The following is a 6,195-nucleotide window of genomic DNA, read 5'->3' as shown; positions in this document are numbered from 1 at the left end:
GTTATTTGGTGGTCGACTATAAATTGATCTATAATTTATTTCCTTTCACATAATATGAAGATGAGATGTGAGGGACACATAAAATAAATGTAATCATTTTTTATTACAATTTAATATGATTAAGACTCTTATGGGGTGTTTGGTTGATGGGTTTAGGAATGAGGGAATGGAATGATAGTAAAAGATAGAGTTTGGATTGTGAGTTTGGGAATGACATTTTGGAAATGATTACTAGATTTATGAGAATCAACCAAACCCATATAACATGATGGGTTTCATTTCCATTCCTATTCCTATTCCCATTCCACCCTACTATCAAACTCATACCCATAGTGAATCTCATCATTTAACCAAACGCCCCCTTAGATTTTATTTTACAGTGTGTTACTCTATTCTCCTCTAGAGGTGGAGAGACCTCATGCCAAATCTATTTCTTTTTATAGAAATACAAAACAATAAAAGCATAAAAGAAAGCTTACAAGGAAAATCAAAATCAAAATAAAACAAAATCTCAATTTCTTGGAATTTTACAATAATAATAAAGCAAAAAAAAAATAAAGTGGATCTAGATCAATAGAATTATCTCGATGATTGTTAGTTGAGCTCGCTTTCCACCGCCATTTAATTTCAATAGACTTAAATATTCCCTATTGATAAAAATAATTGTAGTTGACTCAAATTCAATTCAATCAACTCAGCACTTATCAATTGACCTTGATAATTATTATTGAGATCCTTATTATCCAATAGATACTTTTGAGATGTTTTAAGACCTTCATTTTACTCTATGAACTTCAAATAACATAAACCCTAAAATTGAACGAAGCATGAGACAAATATAAACACTGAAATTCCTTATCCCAAAGTAAAACCTTAAAACTCTAAACCATAAAACCCTCTAAACATTTTACAATAACCTTTGGCAGACATTCAAAGGTGTCAAGATGTCTACTTTGCACATTGTACAACTTAATCTCGTGGAGAGTTTGAGAGAATCTAATCCGACAAGTGGGTAATGAGCATAGTTTGTAGGATCGATTTGGGTCACAAAGTTAGATTGATATGTTTGGGTGATAGAATCGGACCATTCTACTAAAAAAAATTCTTAAAATTTTATGTTAAATATTATTGAATTGTACATAATGAATAATTAGGAAAAATATAAAAAAAAAGTCATTTGCATATAAATAAATTAATAATTTTGTATATAAATACAACCATCAACCCTTGACACTACAAATAATATTATTACATATATAAATTTAAATTAATTAATAATTCAACTATCATTATGGTAAGTAACACTCAATAATATTTATATTTTCATATTATAAAATAAAATATTCTAAAATCTAACATTTTAGGTTCTAGGGTCTTTAGGCAAAAAAAAAAAAAAAAAGGGTCACACCAGTTTAAAAGCCAATAAAGTGTTGGATCCTTGGCAGCTAGCAAGAGGGGGGGGGGGGGGGGGAATTACCCTACAAATAAAACGACACATTTCTTAGACTTTACAGCGTAATTAAAATTAACACTTGCATAAAAGGAATTAAGAAACTAATTAAGAAAAAGAGACACTAAATTTACTTAGTTTGCAATCAAGAGGTTGCTAATCCAAGACCTTGAAAAGCGCACTAAGATTCTCCTCTAGGCGGAGTAGCCTCTTACAATATTGAAGCACACAATTACAAAGCTAAACAAGAAAGAAATTGATTACAAGTGTTTTGTTTTAGCTTATGGGACTAGAGCTATATTTATAGGCCTGGTCGGGGCACTTGGAAGGGTTCCAAGCGCCTGGAAAGGGATAAACTTTTATCCTCGTCGCACTAGAACGTGCCACATCGCGTTCCAGATAAAAGCTTGCTCCGGGCGCTCGGACTCAAGTTAACATCATGTTAACTATTTGGTCTCGGTTCTTCCGCTCCGACTCTACTTGCTTGGGTCCGAGTCTTCCGCTCCGGCTTCGCTTGGGTGATCTCGGCTATCCAGAATAGAGCTTACCCAAACCCAACTTCCAGCCTTCGAGCAAACTTCCGCTCTGGCTTCTCGTCCCTCAGAAACGTCGCGCACCTCCTTCTCATCCGCCTGCGTACTCTTCCACAGTACCTCGTACCTCAGACACACTGAGCCCGTAAGCTCTCTCCCGTGCTGTCCTTCTCGCTAGCTATATTTTCCGCTCGACTTTCTGTGCTCCTAAGTTCCTGCATACTTAGACACAGGGATTAAATACCAATAGGACCTAACTTTACTTGGTTGATCACATCAAAACCACCACGGGGTACTTACATAAAGTAGCCCTAACAAAAAATACATAGAATTGTTTGTAACGTAGGATCATACCAATTCTATCAATCACAATGACTTTGCTCTGACTCCACTGTAAAAGATGATTCCAAACGATCCAAGAGCGATTTGGCAGTTCTGGATAATAGGATCGTGCGATCCTGCCATTTGGATCATGATTATGTAAATCATGGTAAGGAGAAGTTGAGAACACAACATTGTCAATGAGAGTACTTTTAGAGAATAGATTATAATGGAAAGGTTTGATAGGACCAAAAGTAGCTAGAGGGGGGGGGGGTGAATAGCTCGTCGTGTTCGCTCGTTGCTCGGCGTTGCTTGGCGTTGCTTGGCGTTGCTTGTTTCTTCAAAGATGTGCAGCGGAAATACAAAGAAACAATCACACAACGTTAACACGGTTGGTTTACTTGGTATCCACCTCACAAGAGGTGACTAATCCAAGGATCCACACCAACACACACACCCTCCACTAAGTAAAACTCTCCTTTATGGTAACTACCAAGGGCGGAGAAGCCCTACAAGACTCAATACAAGAAGAGAGGGAAAGGATACAAGAAATACAAGCTTACAAGCTTACAATGAGTATAAACCCTAACCCTAGCTTCTCTTCTTGGCTTTGATCCGCCTCTTGACTTGGAGAACTTCCAAGATCCTTCAAGAACTGGCGATCTGAGCTTTGTGAGTGCTGTGGAGGAGCTGGCGAGAGATCTGGAGTGAATCGGTGAAGAGATACCGAAGGAATCGTGCGCCTGCGGCCTTTATCGACGTCAACGGTCGGATCCCGATCGATTCGAATGTTCCCAATCGATCGGGGAGGCTTTGGATCGATCCACGGATCGATCCAGAGCGCCTCTGGGAAAAATGCCTGGATCGATCCAGCGCTTATCGCGCGAAGCAGCCGCGTCCCAATCGATCCACTGATCGATTGGGACATCTGGATCGATCCACGGATCGATCCAGAGGCTCTCTGTTCGCTAGGAAAGGCTTGGATCGATCCACTGATCGATCCAGTACTTGGTTTTTGCCCAAAACCAAGTCCCAAGCCTACCAAACCAACACCCGGTCAACCTTGACCTGTTGGTACACCATGCCTAGCATCTGGTCACTCCTTTGACCTGCTAGGACTTCCCACCAAGTGTCTGGTCAATCCCTTTGACCCACTTGGACTTTTCTATTCATGCCAAGTATCTGGTCACTCCCTTTGACCTACTTGGACTTCCATCAGATGTCTGGTCAATCCCTTTGACCTATCTGTATTTCCTCGTGCCAAGTATCCAATCAATCCTTTGACCTACTTGGACTTCCCAACACCGGATGTCCGATCATCCTGATCCATCTGGATTTTCCTCCTGGCTTCACTCACCAGGACTTTCACCTAGCTTCACTCACTAGGGTTTTCCATCTGCCTAGCTTCACTCACTAGGACTTTCCTTCTGCCTGGCTTCACTCACCAGGACTTCCATTCTACCTAACATCCCAGTTAGGACTTCCCAGTCAAGTATCCGGTCAACCTTGACCTACTTGACTCTTCTTCAATCAATTTCTTATTGTCAAACATCTAAACTCAAACCAAGACTCAGCTTGGTCAACCAGGTCAACCTTGACCTGAGGGATGTTGCACCAACAATCTCCCCCTTTTTGATGTTTGACAATACCACAATAACACTTACAATACCACATGTAAGTTAGGCTAATCCTATAGCCTCAATCTTCATGCCACTAGGTAATGAACACATAAATTAAGCTCTTCATTCTCCCCCTAAGAGGGCACACTCCCTCTAGGTAATGAAAGCCTAACTTACACCCATTCACAGGTCCTTTCATTCTCCCCCTATTGGCACACATCAACCCATCGTTGGACACACATCAACCCATGCCCCAATTTTGGGTACACATCAACAAATCCATTTGTTGACGACTCTCCCCCTGAAGAGTTGCTCATCGTTGTTCACAACATCACTCGTTGTGATCAACACGATAATGAAGGTCACATACCCTTCATTTATCCTTAACTTCTCCCTCAATGTAGACAAATACCCAACCTTGAGTATTTTCTAACCACTTGAGTTCCCACTTGAAATAATGAGGATATCCACTCCCCATTTCAAGTTCAAATGCTCATACATGAGCATTTTCTTTCAAGAAGGTTAACCACCTTCCAAGGTTCATGAAAAATAAATTTTTCATGTCTTTAAAGAGTCCCTCCCCCTAAAGACATGGTAGAAACTTCTGTCATTGCACCAACAATGACTTGGAATCCCTAAACCTTTAGGAAACCCAAATTTAGAAGTTTTGAGGTTCAAATACTCAAAATTTGAAACAAACCTCAACCTAAACTTCAATGAAGCCTTCCTTAACCAATCCATCCTTGTTTTCACATGAAAACACCCTTTATATGTATACAAATGTATTGTAGGGGTTTGGAATGGTTACCTAGACTCAAAGAGGTTCAAAGATGCTGAAACCAGGCCTTCCCAGCCAAAATCAGCAATTTGGATCGATTGGAGTTGGGTTCCAATCGATTGAACCTTTTTGAATCGATCCACTGATCGATTCAGACTACCTGGATCGATCGGCTGATCGATCCAGCGAGCTTCTGCTCGTGGGAGACTTGCCTTCTGAATCGATCCACGAATCGATTCAGGCATTCCAATCGATCCATGGATCGATCGGAGCTCTGATAGTTGCTGAAATTCCATTTCAGTCAACTTCAGAAACTCCTAGAAAATTCTACAAAAATCCAAAAATCATGAAATTTCGTGTAGACATTATTTAGGGCATACTTAATCATGGAAAAATAGTTTTCTATGAAAATACATCATATTTTCAAAGATTGACACAAGCTTGAAAACTTGCTAAAACTTTAGCGTTTTCTTCAAGTTTGTGTCTAACTATTCAATGGTGATTACTATCAAAAGATAGCCTTCACCATGGTTTTCCAAAAGCATTTTTAAAACATTTTCAAAACCAATATCCCATCATGTTCCTTGGGCGTAATGCACATGACTTGTACATTAGCTTTCCCAATGATGGGAAAACACATAACTATTGTGTTTTGATGAACCTAAAAACTCAAAAGAATGCACTAAATCAACATCTTGAGCTTTGTTCATCATCCTAACATCTCACTTGTATCTAATGTGCACTAAAGCATATACAAGTCACCTTATAGTCTTTGTGAGATGTAGATTTTGGTTTTGCCCTAATCTAGGGATCATGCATATCTATCTAGGCATTTTAAAGATATTAGACATCCACCTAAGATGTCACTTGTTAATAAGTGTTGTTAAATGCCATTTGTCCTTAATTACAAGGAATTAAACTTAATGCATGATAATGTTATGGCATACATCAAAAAGAAAAAAATTTTCAAAAGAAAATATCCTATAACTACATGATGTATGAATGTCATGACATGGTATTTTTGGATTTTTCATAATAAAACATGAATGCAAAAATAGACATGATGTCATGGCATATGATGGGCAAACAATCATGGCAAGATTTAGCATAAATAAAATATACCTAGATTAACTATCTAAGTATCCTTAAAACCTTAGCTAAACTTACAACTTAAACCTAGATTGCCCTAAAGTGCTTCAAGAAAATGCCAAAGCCTAAATTGACATTTCTAATTCCCTTGATTAATTTATGCCAGTCGAAATTAAGCATATCCTCAAATGTTGGCATATTTCATTTTTCACAAAAGTAGCACTTTTAAATTAAGGCCCGGATTGCCTTAAATTTCCTAAGAACATATCAAAATCCCAACTTGGTAGTTCTTATGAATTTCCCAATATGTGTCATTTAAGATTAAAATCAATTCTTCCACCATTAGGCACATTTTACTCTTTCAAGGAGTAACATTAGGTCCATTTCATTTTCAAAGGTTAACAA

Source organism: Zingiber officinale, chromosome 4B, assembly GCF_018446385.1.
Source record: "Zingiber officinale cultivar Zhangliang chromosome 4B, Zo_v1.1, whole genome shotgun sequence".
Taxonomy (NCBI): domain Eukaryota; kingdom Viridiplantae; phylum Streptophyta; class Magnoliopsida; order Zingiberales; family Zingiberaceae; genus Zingiber; species Zingiber officinale.
The sequence above is the reverse complement of the archived record's forward strand: the minus strand, read 5'-3'. Positions refer to the sequence as shown.